Source organism: Anolis sagrei, chromosome 2 (genome assembly GCF_037176765.1).
Source record: "Anolis sagrei isolate rAnoSag1 chromosome 2, rAnoSag1.mat, whole genome shotgun sequence".
Taxonomy (NCBI): Eukaryota; Metazoa; Chordata; class Lepidosauria; order Squamata; family Dactyloidae; genus Anolis; species Anolis sagrei.
In genome coordinates this window covers 255,923,223-255,938,009 of record NC_090022.1, presented here as the reverse complement: position 1 = coordinate 255,938,009, position 14,787 = coordinate 255,923,223, and positions in this window count along the sequence as shown.

Below are 14,787 nucleotides of genomic sequence, written 5' to 3'. Positions count from 1 at the left end.
TGAGGAGCTGGAGCTGATAGAGGGAGCTCATCCACCTCTCCCCGGATTTGAACCTGCGACGTGTCGGTCTTCAGTCCTTCACCCAGATAATTGCAGTGAAATTGCTTCTTTCACCAGCTCAGCAACCATCAAGCAAGAAATTGAAGAAAGAAAGCAAATGCCTTCGGCAATCTTCTCAAACTTGCTTCCTTCTTGGAATACAAGTTTTGCATGCTGGGATGACAGGTGTTGTAGTCAACTAACCTGCAAGTATTCTTTGGTAATACTGTATCTCTTGAAAGATGGAGCACCTTTATGTATCAGTGCCTTTCGGACAGGTGGTTCCTGTTGGTGTTTCTGTGGTTCTCGGTACCAGAAGCCACCATCACAAAAGAAAACCTGGTGGATTCAGTGTCAGCGATAGAAGGCTGGATCAACTCCCCTCTTTGCCTGATATGACAGCTGGCCTACAATTATTGTTGCCCAGCCAGTGGCCATGTCACACTAGATAATTCTAGTATTGTGATTCCATTACAATCACAACTGTGATTATATTACTAATATCTTATGGAATCTTGAAATTCTCAGTTTATAGAGGATCTTAGAATTTTCCTGCCATAGATTTCTAATGCCTTGCCAAGCTAAAGATTCCAGGATTCCATAGGATGTTGATATGGCAGTTAAAATGGAATCATAGTGTTAGATGAAATGCTTCCAGCATCTTCATACACTTACTTTTTATTTATTTATTTATTTTATTTAAAACGTTAATATTCTGCCCTTCTCACTCTGAAGGGGACTCAGGGTGGAGCACAGCATATATACGGTAAACATTCAATGCCGGGACACAAATTCTTATATACATACATAAACATTTAAAACATTTATCAAAATATTAAAATACACCATTTAAAACCATCCTTGTCATCTACGTCAAATCTAATTGGCCTGGTAATCTTTCCTATTGCTGCTTTATTGCCCTGTCCCGAAAGCTTGGTCCCACAGCCAAGTTTTTACCATCCTTCTAAAGGACAGGAGAGGGGGGGCTGACCTGGTCTCACCAGGAAGGGAATTCCATAGCCGGGGAGCAATCACCGAGAAGGCCCTGTCTCTCATCCCCACTTATTGACCTACTTTCCTGCAATATGAATTAAACTTTATAGCCAGAAGCTTTACTTCTCAGGCACTCCACTCAAACTTCCTCCCTTTCTAGTCACAGAGTGCTCCTTTGCAAGCATTCTTTCTTATACAAAGGCAGAAAAGCTTAATGGGAACTTGATGTAAGGACTTGATGTTTAATAACGTTATGCATGACACTGGGAACCTAACTCGCGGCATCAACTTTAATCTGATTCTTACCTTGAGCTAGTTGTACCATTTGGTCTCCAAGTGACTAGTGTTATTTACTTGATCCAGGCACTGTTTTATTTCAACTCTTGGAACTCTCCACTAGCATGTCCAATCATCAGGGATTTCAGCAAGAGCTGAAACATTTCAGATTGAAAACCTGTGCCTTTGAACAGTGCTATTTCAAGTGGTACTCCACAGGTCTCAAAACCCCTTTCTTGGGTTGCTGCCTGATTTCTGCTAGGCTTATACCCATTACTGATTAAATCATAGATTAGAACAGGACAGCACTAAAAGAAAGTCCATAAGATAAAATGATCAGTTCCTAGACATCAGCTGGAAATGCAAAGTCTTTAAATGATGACAAAAGGACAGCAAGGAGGGAGCTAGCTTGGTTTCCTTGGTAAAGAGTTCCAGAATGGCCACAGAAAAGGCTGTCTCCAATATTTACACCAAAGGAGCCAATGAAGGTGGTAAAACTGAGAGAAACCCTTCCTACGGAGATCTTGGAGTTCTGGCAGGTGGGTTCATATGTTCTGATAGCCTGGACCCAAATAACAGATCAGTACATGAACCAGAAGACAGTAAATATGTTGTGATGAAGGAGTTGCAGTGTTTCTGTAATCAGCTTCCCTTAACAGTCTGCCTGCATCACTTTAGATTAGAAAGTGCAAGGATCTAGCAGATGTGTGGTAGTCTTCATCTTGCCAATGATTCTGTCCACATCCTTGGTCCATACACAGAGAAGAGTATTCTCTCGTTCTGGACAACAGGACAAGCAGGAGTTAGGATTGCATCCACTGGATCTCTATTAATATATAGTGTCTTGTGCACAGAAGTGGAAGAACACAGCAGTTCTTGCTGCTACATTGCTTTATAAACTGTGAAATAGATATGACAGTCCAATCTCACTTCCCAGTGTTTTTGGTATCACAGTGGGGAGTTTAGAGATTTTATATTTATTGCTTCATGCTTCATTTGTTAAGCAGGCTAAATGCATTTAAGAAATTGTTGGCAATGAAGGTCGTTCATCATTTCAAATACTAGAAAATTAAATGAATCTAAGTAATTATTGCCTGAAGGTGATGAGGTAACTATTCAATTTAGTTATAAAACTATTTAACTTAAAACTTCCTTATTGAAACTTTTCTCATGTTGGACACACAGACATTCATTATAAACAAGAGCATCTATATTTTATATGAAAACATTGACTGATTTGTAGCGAGAAGAAACTCTCAATATAGCAGTGGTGTAAAAATGTGATTTTTTTGACAGTTTTAACCTGAATAAACAATAACCACAGATTATTTATACAACTTTATTGTAGGTTATGAAGACACTTAAATACAAAAAAGGTTTTCTATAGTTTGGCTCAATCATTAACCAGAGTGGAAACTGCAGTCAAGAAATCAGAAGCAGATTAGGACTTGAAAAGGGAACCAGAGAAGATCTCAAGGTGTCAAGATAGATCATGAAATTCTGAAGTTAGGATTGTAAGGCTATCATATTTCCTATTTCTAAGCAAGGTTATAAAAGCTGACCAATTAAAAAAACTGATAGGAAGAAATCAATTCATCTAAAATACATGTATAGTATGTATAGTGCTAGAGAAGAGATCTGTGGATACTGTGGACAGCTAAAAACACACACTAAACAATGAGTCCTAAAGCAAATAAAGCTTAAACTATCCCGAGAAGCCAATAAAACTTAAATGAGGATGTCATCATTAGTATGTATTCTGAGAAAGCATGACTTGCTAGAAAAAATAATAATGTTTGTTTAGGCAGAAGGAAACAGGAAAAGAGGAAGACCACATTTCAGGTGAATAAACTCTGTAAAAGAAGCCACGTTCCTTGTTGTTGTTCATTCGTTCAGTCGTCTCCGACTCTTCATGACCTCATGGACCAGTCCACGCCAGAGTTCCCTGTCGGCCGTCATCACCCCCAGCTCCTTCAAGGTCAGTCCAGTCACTTCAAGGATGCCATCCATCCATCTTGTCCTTGGTCGGCCCCTCTTCCTTTTGCCTTCCACTTTCCCCAGCATAATTGTCTTCTCTAGGCTTTCCTGTCTCCTCATGATGTGGCCAAAGTACTTCAACTTTGTCTCTAGTATCCTTCCCTCCAATGAGCAGTCGGGCTTTATTTCCTGGAGGATGGACTGGTTGGATCTTCTCGCAGTCCAAGGCACTCTCAGAACTTTCCTCCAACACCACAGCTCAAAAGCATCGATCTTCCTTCGCTCAGCCTTCCCTAAGGTCCAGCTCTCACATCCATAGGTTGCTACAGGGAATACCATGCCTTTGACTAGGCGGATCTCTGTTGCCAGTCTGATGTCTCTACTCTTTACTATTTTATCATTCCTTACTTGACAGAAATTTCCTTCAAGACCCCCCCCCCCCCAAAAAAAAAGTCTTCACAACATCTGAGCATGGAGAAGCTATTTTTTGGTTATGATACTGAAGGATTCTAGGAATTGTAGACCAAATCTTTAGCTGGTATGAATGGAGTGCTACTGCTCCATGCACCCAGCTTCATGCCTCAGCCCTGGACAGTTGCCAAGCCCGATTGGATCTCTATTATAGCATTGGATTGACAAAGTAGAAACTGAACAACAACGAGGCCTAGATAAGATGCAATAATCTAGTGAGTATATCATTGCACTCCACTTAAAGAGAGGGCCAGGATAATTTAGTATCTTGACCATTGGATTAACCATTGGATTTGATTTCTGCATGTCCATGGAACCCACTGGATAATCTTGAATGAGTCCACACTCTCAGCTACAGAAAACCCTGTGAAAGGGTCAATTGAGGATTGCCATAACTCAAAAAAGACTTGAAGGCAAATAACAAAAACGAGACATACATGCCGTTAAAGGTTGCATATATCACTGCCACAGTTCTAGGTGCTAATTGTAAGAAAGAAAGGGCAGGTGTCTGTCTCTTATTGTTTTAATCAATGCAGGAAGGCTTTCCATTGAGAGGTTTATAAATCTGTAGCCTTCAAAAAACCTTTTGGAGGAGAATGATGCCTTGGAGGAGAATGATGTCTATTCACTGTCTGTTACACAACAACTGGGGCGTGTTCCCATTGGGACATTGTGTCAATTATATAGAGACTATCTCTTGAAATATAACCAGGAAACTTTCTCAAACAGTCCCCTGGATCTCCATAGTGTAAAAAGTGGGTGCAAAAAGATTTGATAATTAAAGTATCCAACAGAGGTTCAAGATGAAACAAGTGATTATAAAGAGAGGTTATTTTATTCTTTGGACTTTGTATGAGTGACTCAGAAAGGGGAAGGGCTGGAATAGTATAGAAAGAAAGCTCTCATGAGCTGTTGACCACATCATATTTATTTTAAAAAATGGGAAAAAACTAAACACTGTGCTATTTGTAAGATAAAGTAAAGTACTTTCATCTATCCCATCATACAATTCTCTTTTCTGCCATAGAGTTCTAATGTCTCACCAAGCTAAAGTTTCCAGTATTCCATAAGATGTTGATATGGATGTTATTAATGAGAGAGAACAACAACCTAGGAGAGGCTGCTGCAGCTTACCTTTGCCTGAACCTACTGAGAAGGGCAAGATCCCACGCTGAGTTAAATGGGTGTAAACTATTTTTGCACTTTGAACAACTGAGGAAAGTGGAGGAGATGAAAAAGTGGAAAGATAGGGGGTCAAACTAGACAGTCCTGTCGAAACATGAGTGTGGCCATTGCAGCCACCCCCAAAGTCAGTCCAGTGCATTTCTTCCCTGTTCTGGCCCAAAATTACCTTGCATTGTAGGCTCACCCTAAGACTGGAAAGTTGAGGTCAAGCTGCCAGAAACATGCCATGGCAGGGATACCAGATAAACTATAAAATTCACCAAAAGATAAATTTCAAATGCAGTATGCAATCCCTCAAGTGCTTTTCCAATTCACTCTTTTTTACATAAAAGTTTGTTCCTTTGGGCACACATGATGCAGAGATGTTATTTTTTTAATGGAACTGCCAACCCTATGTCCAGGCACTCTGTCACTTGTGTTAGTTATCAACATAAATGCCCCTTTTGTGCTTATAAAAGACTTTCTTTTTAAGTTCCTGAGACCCATATGGATATCTGGCACATGCTCTGAGTTTTGGAGTGTAGGAGGATTGCTCACGCACTGCCTCCTTCAAAGACAACTGTACTAACAACTCACCATATGCCATCACTTGTTTACAAGTATGGATACTGCTAGTGCATATAAATAGACAAAAGAGAGAGAGAGAGAAGAAGAAGAAGAAGAAGAAGAAGAAGAAGAAGAAGAAGAAGCCACTTGTTATTGCCAATAATGTTTATATAAGTATAACAAGCCCTCACAGATCAATTCTGTTGTTGTTGTTCATTCGTTCAGTCGTTTCCGACTCTTCGTGACCTTATGGACCAGCCCACGCCAGAGCTCCCTGTCGGCCGTCACCACCCCCAGCTCCTTCAAGGTCAGTCCAGTCACTTCAAGGATGCCATCCATCCATCTTGCCCTTGGTCGACCCCTCTTCCTTTTGCCTTCCACTTTCCCCAGCATAATTGTCTTCTCTAGGCTTTCCTGTCTCCTCATGATGTGGCCAAAGTACTTCAACTTTGTCTCTAGTATCCTTCCTTCCAGTGAGCAGCCGGGCTTTATTTCCTGGAGGATGGACTGGTTGGATCTTCTCGCAGTCCAAGGCACTCTCAGCACTTTCCTCCAACACCACAGCTCAAAAGCATCGATCTTCCTTCGCTCAGCCTTCCCTAAGGTCCAGCTCTCACATCCGTAGGTTACTACAGGGAATACCATGGCTTTGACTAGGCGGATCTTTGTTGCCAGTCTGATGTTTCTACTCTTTATTATTTTATCGAGATTGGACATTGCTCTCCTCCCAAGAAGTAAGCGTCTTCTGATTTCCTGGCCACAGTCTGCATCTGCAGTAATCTTTGCACCTAGAAATACAAAGTCTGTCACGGCCTCCACATTTTCTCCCTCTATTTTCCAGTTGTCAATCATTTTTGTTGCCATAATCTTGGTTTTTTTGATGTTTAGCTGCAACCCAGCTTTTGTGCTTTCTTCTTTCACCTTGATTAGAAGGCTCCTCAGCTCCTCCTCGCTTTCGGCCATCAGAGTGGTGTCATCTGCATATCTGAGGTTGATAATGTTTCTTCCAGCAATTTTCACCCCAGCTTTGCATTCATCAAGCCCCGCACATCGCATGATGTGTTCTGCATACAAGTTAAAAAGGTTGGGTGAGAGTATACAGCCTTGCCGTACGCCTTTCCCAATCTTGAACCAGTCTGTTGTTCCATGGTCAGTTCTTACTGTTGCGACTTGGTCCTTGTACAGATTCCTCAGGAGAGAGACAAGGTGGCTTGGGATGCCCATCCCACCAAGAACTTGCCACAATTTATTATGATCCACACAGTCAAAGGCTTTAGAGTAGTCAATGAAGCAGAAATAGATGTTTTTCTGAAACTCCCTGCCTTTCTCCATTATCCAGCGGATATTGGCAATCTGGTCTCTCGTTCCTCTGCCTTTTCTAAACCCAGCTTGAACATCTGGCAGCTCTCGCTCCATGTATTGCTGGAGTCTTCCTTGCAGGATCTAGAGCATTACCTTACTGGCATGAGAAATAAGGGCCACTGTATGGAAGTTTGAGCAGTCTTTCGCATTTCCCTTTTTTGGTATGGGGATGTAAGTTGATTTTTTCCAGTCTGATGGCCATTTTTGTGTTTTCCATATTTGCTGGCATATGGCATGCATCACCTTGACAGCATCATCTTTTAAGATTTTAAACAGTTCAGCTGGGATCCCGTCGTCTCTTGCTGCCTTGTTGTTAGCAATGCTTCTTAAGGCCCATTCAACCTCACTCCTCAGGATGTCTGGTTCTAATTCATTCACCACACCGTCAAAGCTATCCTCGATATTGTTATCCTTCCTATACAGATCTTCTGTATAGTCTCGCCACCTTCTCTTGATCTCTTCAGCTTCTGTTAGGTCCCTGCCATCTTTGTTTCTTATCATACCCATTTTTGCCTGAAATTTACCTCCAATGTTTCTAATTTTCTGGAAGAGGTCTCGTGTTCTTCCTATTCTGTTGTCTTCTTCCACTTCCATGCATTGCTTATTTAAAAATAGTTCCTTATCTCTTCTGGCTAACCTCTGGAATTGCGCATTTAACTGGGCATATCTCCCCTTATCCCTGTTTCCTTTCCTTTCCTTTCCTTCAATTCTAGATACCTCAAAAGATGGAGTCAAAATCCATGACTGACCACTTTAACCAGTGGAGCTTTGTTTTTTATTGCTCTTCTATCACATACCTTTTGTTTCTATATGTCCTTGTCTTAAATTCTGCATTACAATCTCTTTTGCAGCATAGTTCTGATGCTACCAGCAGTCGCTGCCTATCTTTAAAACCAAATGATTTATTAAGAAAAAAATAAATCCACATGTCTTTAACTTAAAAAAAAACATACACACCATTTGAATCACATGCATATTTACCATAAAGTATCACTGAAAGATCTAATTTCTTTTCATGAGACACAGCATTCACTTGCAGACATTCTTCCCATAAATACAACTGAAGACATGAAAGAGTTTGTGGAAGCAGTAGCATCCTGCAAGTGCCCAGCCCACTGACCAGAAACTCTTCAGTGATTTCAATGCCAAGATTGTGTTCACCAGCGTAAAGCTGGTTTTTTTTAGTATTTCTCATAATCAAAAGGTCGGTAGATTGTATAGCATTCAGAAATGTGAAAAGTAATCTGGAAAAAAGAGATAGATGCAAGTGTTTGTTCTAATAATTCTGAATTGATTATTGTGATGAAAGCATAAGAGACTATAATAAGTTCTTTATCACAGAATCATCACAATCTTGAAGTGTTTTTCTTCTTCTAATTTTCTCACTGATCATGAGAAATTTACTTCTTGTCTTTCTGGTAGAATTGCAATTGATCTGAAAGAATAATTCATTCATTCATTTATAAAATCCTGTCCTCACCTTCCTTTTAATGTTTAACAGCACTAAGCAATTACAAAATATATTAGAAATAGAGATATAAATATAAATACAAAAGTGCTTTTATGAACCTGTTTTTTGGCAACATGTTAGGGAGATTCAGTTATGACCATTTCAGTCTCAGTTGTGCTGTAATGAGAGAGATTGCACTTACATGAAATGTTTATTTCTGTAAATTGTATATCTGTGGAAATGGCTAAGGGGTATGATGTTAGGCCACAACTGTTAAGCTAGTGACTAAGAGACTCAAGTGTATAGAGTTTGTGGGTAGATTGAGCTTTTATTGGCTCCTACCACCCAGGATTTAATGAGGTGCCCCATTTTTATTATTTTATTTAGTATTTTGAATGGTAATGCCAGGAAAAGAATTTTTTTGGAAGTATTGTTGTTTAACTATTTTGATCCTACTTATTAAGTCCCAGTTTCATTAATTCTAATTTTGAATTTGCTTACTAATTTGTTTCCATAATTGATTATAGTTTATTTGTATTGTTTAAATTTTGGGGGATGTAAACTCCCAAATATTTAAGCTTCTTTTTACCCAGTCTTATCTCCAGGAAGATCTGTATAGGAAGGATAATAATACTGAGGATAGTTTTGACGGTGTGGTGAATGAATTAGAACCAGACATCCTGAGGAGTGAGGTTGAATGGGCCTTAAGAAGCATTGCTAACAACAAGGCAGCAGGAGACGATGGGATCCCAGCTGAACTGTTTAAAATCTTAAAAGATGATGCTATCAAGGTGATGCATGCCATTTGCCAGCAAATATGGAAAACTCAAGAATGGCCATCAGACTGGAAAAAATCAACTTATATCCCCATACCAAAAAAGGGAAATGTGAAAGACTGCTCAAACTTCCGTACAGTGGCCCTTATTTCTCATGCCAGTAAGGTAATGCTCAAGATCCTGCAAGGAAGACTCCAGCAATACATGGAGCGAGAGTTGCCAGATGTTCAAGCTGGGTTTAGAAAAGGCAGAGGAACGAGAGACCAAATTGCCAATATCCGCTGGATAATGGAGAAAGGCAGGGAGTTTCAGAAAAACATCTACTTCTGCTTCATTGACTATTCTAAAGCCTTTGACTGTGTGGATCATAATAAATTGTGGCAAGTTCTTAGTGTGATGGGCATCCCAAGCGACCTTGTCTCTCTCCTGAGGAATCTGTACAAGGACCAAGTAGCAACAGTAAGAACTGACCACGGAACAACAGACTGGTTCAAGATTGGGAAAGGCGTACGGCAAGGCTGCATCCTCTCACCCAACCTTTTTAACTTGTATGCAGAACACATCATGCGATGTGCGGGGTTGGATGAATGCAAAGCTGGGGTGAAAATTGCTGGAAGAAACATTAACAACCTCAGATATGCAGATGACACCACTCTGATGGCCGAAAGCGAGGAGGAGCTGAGGAGCCTTCTAATCAAGGTGAAAGAAGAAAGCGCAAAAGCCGGGTTGCAGCTAAACGTCAAAAAAACCAAGATTATGGCAACAAGAATGATTGACAACTGGAAAATAGAGGGAGAAACCGTGGAGGCCGTGACAGACTTTGTATTTCTAGGTGCAAAGATTACTGCAGATGCAGACTGTGGCCAGGAAATCAGAAAACGCTTACTTCTTGGGAGGAGAGCAATGTCCAATCTCGATAAAATAATAAAGAGTAGAGACATCAGACTGGCAACAAAGATCCGCCTAGTCAAAGCCATGGTATTCCCTGTAGTAACCTACGGATGTGAGAGCTGGACCTTAGGGAAGGCTGAGCGAAGGAAGATCGATGCTTTTGAGCTGTGGTGTTGGAGGAAAGTTCTGAGAGTGCCTTGGACTGCGAGAAGATCCAACCAGTCCATCCTCCAGGAAATAAAGCCCGACTGCTCACTGGAGGGAAAGATACTAGAGACAAAGTTGAAGTACTTTGGCCACATCATGAGGAGACAGGAAAGCCTAGAGAAGACAATTATGCTGGGGAAAGTGGAAGGCAAAAGGAAAAGGGGCCGACCAAGGGCAAGATGGATGGATGGCATCCTTGAAGTGACTGGACTGACCTTGAGGGAGCTGTGGGTGGTAACGGCCGACAGGGAGCTCTGGCGTGGGCTGGTCCATGAGGTCACGAAGAGTCGGAGACGACTGAACGAATGAACAACAACAACAATCTCCAGGATTGCTTGAATTTCTTTTAACTCTTTCCAGGCAAGATTTTTATGTATAATTTCTGATTTTTCAAGATATATTGCAAGACCTGATTTTTTTCAATTTTTAAAATAATATTTACTACTTCCCTTACCTAATATTATCATGGTGTCATTAGCAAATAAATTAACTTTGCCTAATTTAAATCCTTTTATTCTTTTTTCCTTTCTAATTAAATTAGCTAAAGGTTCTATTGCCATGGTAAATAAACTAGGAGAGAGAGGACAACCTTGTTTTGTTCCACTTTTGGTCTTGATAGTTCTTGAATTGAATCCATTGACTATTATATCCCCCCTCCCCCACTGCCTCCTGGTGCATCATTTCTATGCACCAGGAGGCCTCCAGAGAAGCACCATGGTGGTTCAGTAAGTTTTTGTTTATTTAAAGGTCTTGGGGGGGGGAGGGTTGTGGGGTGACCTTGGTTCTCCAAACTTTTGGAAGCCCAAACAGCCAAGATAGGCTGTGGGGATTGACCCCAGAGACTGCAGAAGTCGTCCCATGGGTCAGTCTCCAAAGGGCCCATAACCCATTAGACCTGGGCCTTTCAGGAAGGCCTGAATCTAATGGGGCATCGAATTAATTTGGGAAAAAGCAGGGTTTTCCTGCTTTGTCCAAAATTAATCCACTTTTAATGTCACTTGGGCACTTCTAGTCCAACAGGGCCATTATTTTGGGCCCTGTCTGGAAGGGCCCCCAGTTTAATCATGCTGTTTTGCTAGCTCTGTCTACATAAGCCCAGGGATAATTTCCATAGCAGGATGCACCTGTCATACACTCAGTTCTTCTCACTGCTGGCAACAATTAGATGATAATTGCAACAACACCTATGTTTTCTCTTTCAGCCCATATTAGTGTTGGAAAAGACCTGTTCAAAAAGGCAAAAGTAGCTCAGTAGAAGTCTTATATCCTGGTTGAGGCATGAGGACCCCTGCTTTACACTCCCAAGTGAACAAAAACAATAAACTGTTTTTGAATTTATTGTCAAAGGCTGTTTTGAATTTTAGTAGGCCAGTTGAAAGTCTGGTGATTTTCAAGATAAACTCTAAATCCTGCCCCCTCCCCCCCTCCCATATATATAAAGTGGTATATAATATGAACCATAGTATCCACAGGACTACTATCCATCATTTCATTTATTTATGTGTGACAAAAGATGACCTCTAGGCACTTTCTACATCCTCCAGCACAATTATATGAAGTCCTTCATTTCAATAGCATTCTCTACTATCCATATGAAGTCCAGTAATGTATTCCCCATAGATTTGGGGAACATACTGTACTATTTCTTTTCCATGTTGATTCGTATAATTTTCTTCCTTGTTTTTGAAATTTTGTAAAATTGTACGGGAGTGCCTACAAAATTAGTGTACAGCTGAATTGACCTATAGGTGGCACTGTCAACTGAGATTTGGGGTGGAGACTGGGTGCCCATAAGGGCAGCAGATATCTTTCTACAGGTTACTGGACTGCTTTTCAAAACTACCTTACCTTATAGGGGGGAAATTAAACAAGTCCTGCTAGAATGATCTAATAAAAATCTAATCAAAATTCCATTCTCATATCCAGGAGAAAGAAATTCATCAACACCTACAAGTATCTCTGAATTCTGAACTTGCACTTCAATAACAACAGAGGCTTTGGTCTCCCTTCACAATAGTGTTAAGAATCATCTCTACAATCTCCTGATGACAATGGGTTGGGGATTGTGCAATTGTACATTCTTCAATAAATGTCGACCTCCGGGAATGAGCAGTTAGCTTGAATAAACTCTCACTGTGCAGTTAAGCCCTTGAAAAGGACACCAGAGAATTACAGTAAATGGAACTAAGAGTTTTAAAAACTGGATTTATATAATCATCAGACGGACAAATGATGTAACTTAGATAAATAAAAAATATAAAAGATAGCATAACAAATTATAATCTATTGAGTTTCTTTGTCAGAGCCGAAGGGTTTTTGAGATGCTATGAATTTGGGTCTTGGGAAATGATGTCTGAAGTGTTCTTCTGGTTGCGAGGTGTGTCAAAAACAGGAAGCTGGAAAGACATCCATGTCACCAGATCCTACTGTTTGTCTCATTGCCTATGATGATGCTTGTGTCAATGAACCTCATAACCAGGAGAGGACTGTAAGTATTAGTTCTCAGCATTTTGATCTGCAGCATATTGGAAACCCTTTAATTATTGCACTGCCTGGTTGAAATATAGGTTTCAGAAATGGGCTCAGTCATTAACAACCTCAATCCCCCCTCCCCCCACTGTGAGCTTGACTTTTACAGATTTGATTAAAACATTCTCTTTAGGAATCTCTAACTTTAGCGCTACTCTATGATCCAGTGGAAGTTGTCTATAGAGACATACTGGAGAACCTAGATATTGCTAGACACCTTAGAGCATTTTTTTAATTTGTGGTTTTTCACTTTCAAAGTGTCCCTAAACCCAAAGAACATGGAAGTCTGACTGTATATTATTTCCTAGTATTGATAGAGTCAGCCCTTCCCTTTAGAAATGGCAGTAATTATTTCTATTTTTATACATATAAATAAACAATCATATATACATATGTAATTTTCTATCTGCCTTTCAGATAGAAAATTACATAATCATACATACATACATATATAAATGATTTTTATCCTCTTATTCTTTCTCCCTCTTTTTGCTGCTCCGCTTCCTCTTTTTTGGGAAGAAGGGGGAGACTCCATGAATGCCTATCCTAACCATATGTAACAGACATTGGTAGCAACTTTCCTTGTGAATTGTGTGTCTTTTGAAACAAAATCATTCATTTTTAAATCAAAAAAATTAATTAACACATATTCATGATGTAACTAATAGAATCACTACCCAAAAAATCACATTAGTGTTTAACCATTAGGGGAAGAAGGGTATAATAAAGTCCACAAGCTTAATCTTAAAAGACTTGTCCATTTTAAATCAAAGCATGCCCCATTAAAAAACATAGGTAAGGGTTGCATTCAGCTCACACTGCCTTTTTAATTACAGCACTACTACTCAGATTTTGGCACATCTTTTTTTAATCATTGAACTAGCTTCAACCCTGAATATGTAATCACAATCCTGGTTATAAGCAAAGACCATGTGTCAGCTGGCACAGAATGTATCCTTGGCAGGTCCAAGGGGTGGCCTACCTCTTGTAACATGACATTTATCATAGAAAGTCTGTTAGTGGGAAATGCATCAGTGGGAAAGTCAAGAACTTTTGTCAGTTAAACAAGCAGAGAACAGGAACAGTACACTCCTGACTCCACCCAGATGCAACTAAATCCAGTACCACCCCGTGATTTAACAGATAATGACACCAACCGTATAGCATTGTGACAGCTCTGATCAGATCATCCTTGGCCTTGGGAATGGCGTGTCTTAAAAGAACAAAATTTTGGCACTGACAACTTTCCCCAGTGAGGCTACAGGAACTGTGAACACTTGCATGGGATGAGCTCCACTAATATAATTCAGATCTGAGTAATATATTGTTTTTGGGATTAAAATCTTTCAAAATCTGTTGACAAGGAACATCTAAGTTTGTATCACTTTCTTGAGCCATGTGTCTGTTCTTCCATCATAGCTTCATGGGTGTGATCTTCCATATGAATGTAATAATTGACCCTCTGTTGCCGTGGGTTTTGATCCATAAATTCAACCAACAACAGCTTGAAAATATTGAAAATATTAAAAATGAGAAATCCAAAAAACCAAGTTGTTTATAATTTTAGATAAATGACAACATTTTACAACACCATTGTATATAATGGGATTGATCAACCATGAATTTTGGTATGAGTCCAAACTCTAGCAAATACCCAGGACCAACTTTATTAGGTTAATGTACTAGTGACAACCTTAGAGATGGTTCATGTGTCTACCAGAACTTTTAAAAGCTGTCAGTAGGAAGAAAGAATGGCCCATTATACAAAATATTTCTTCACATAGGCATGCTTTCAGATATTCTTTTGTATAATTGATTTATTTACAATAGTTCTTATTTGCTTGTTGGATGCCCCTTCTAAGTACAGGGAATGTGGTGGTGTGAATGAAAAGCAAAAATTAAAACTCAAGCCCTGCACTCAAACCACTCTACTACACTGGCTCTTATGGAACAAGATATTATCCTTATTGCTGTCCATTTCTGCCTTTAAGAATTTTCCTAAAGTAAATCTATTGCAGGATTATTTCGTCAAGATTTGCTGAAATCATAGAATCATAGAGTTGGAAGAGACCTCATGGGCCATCC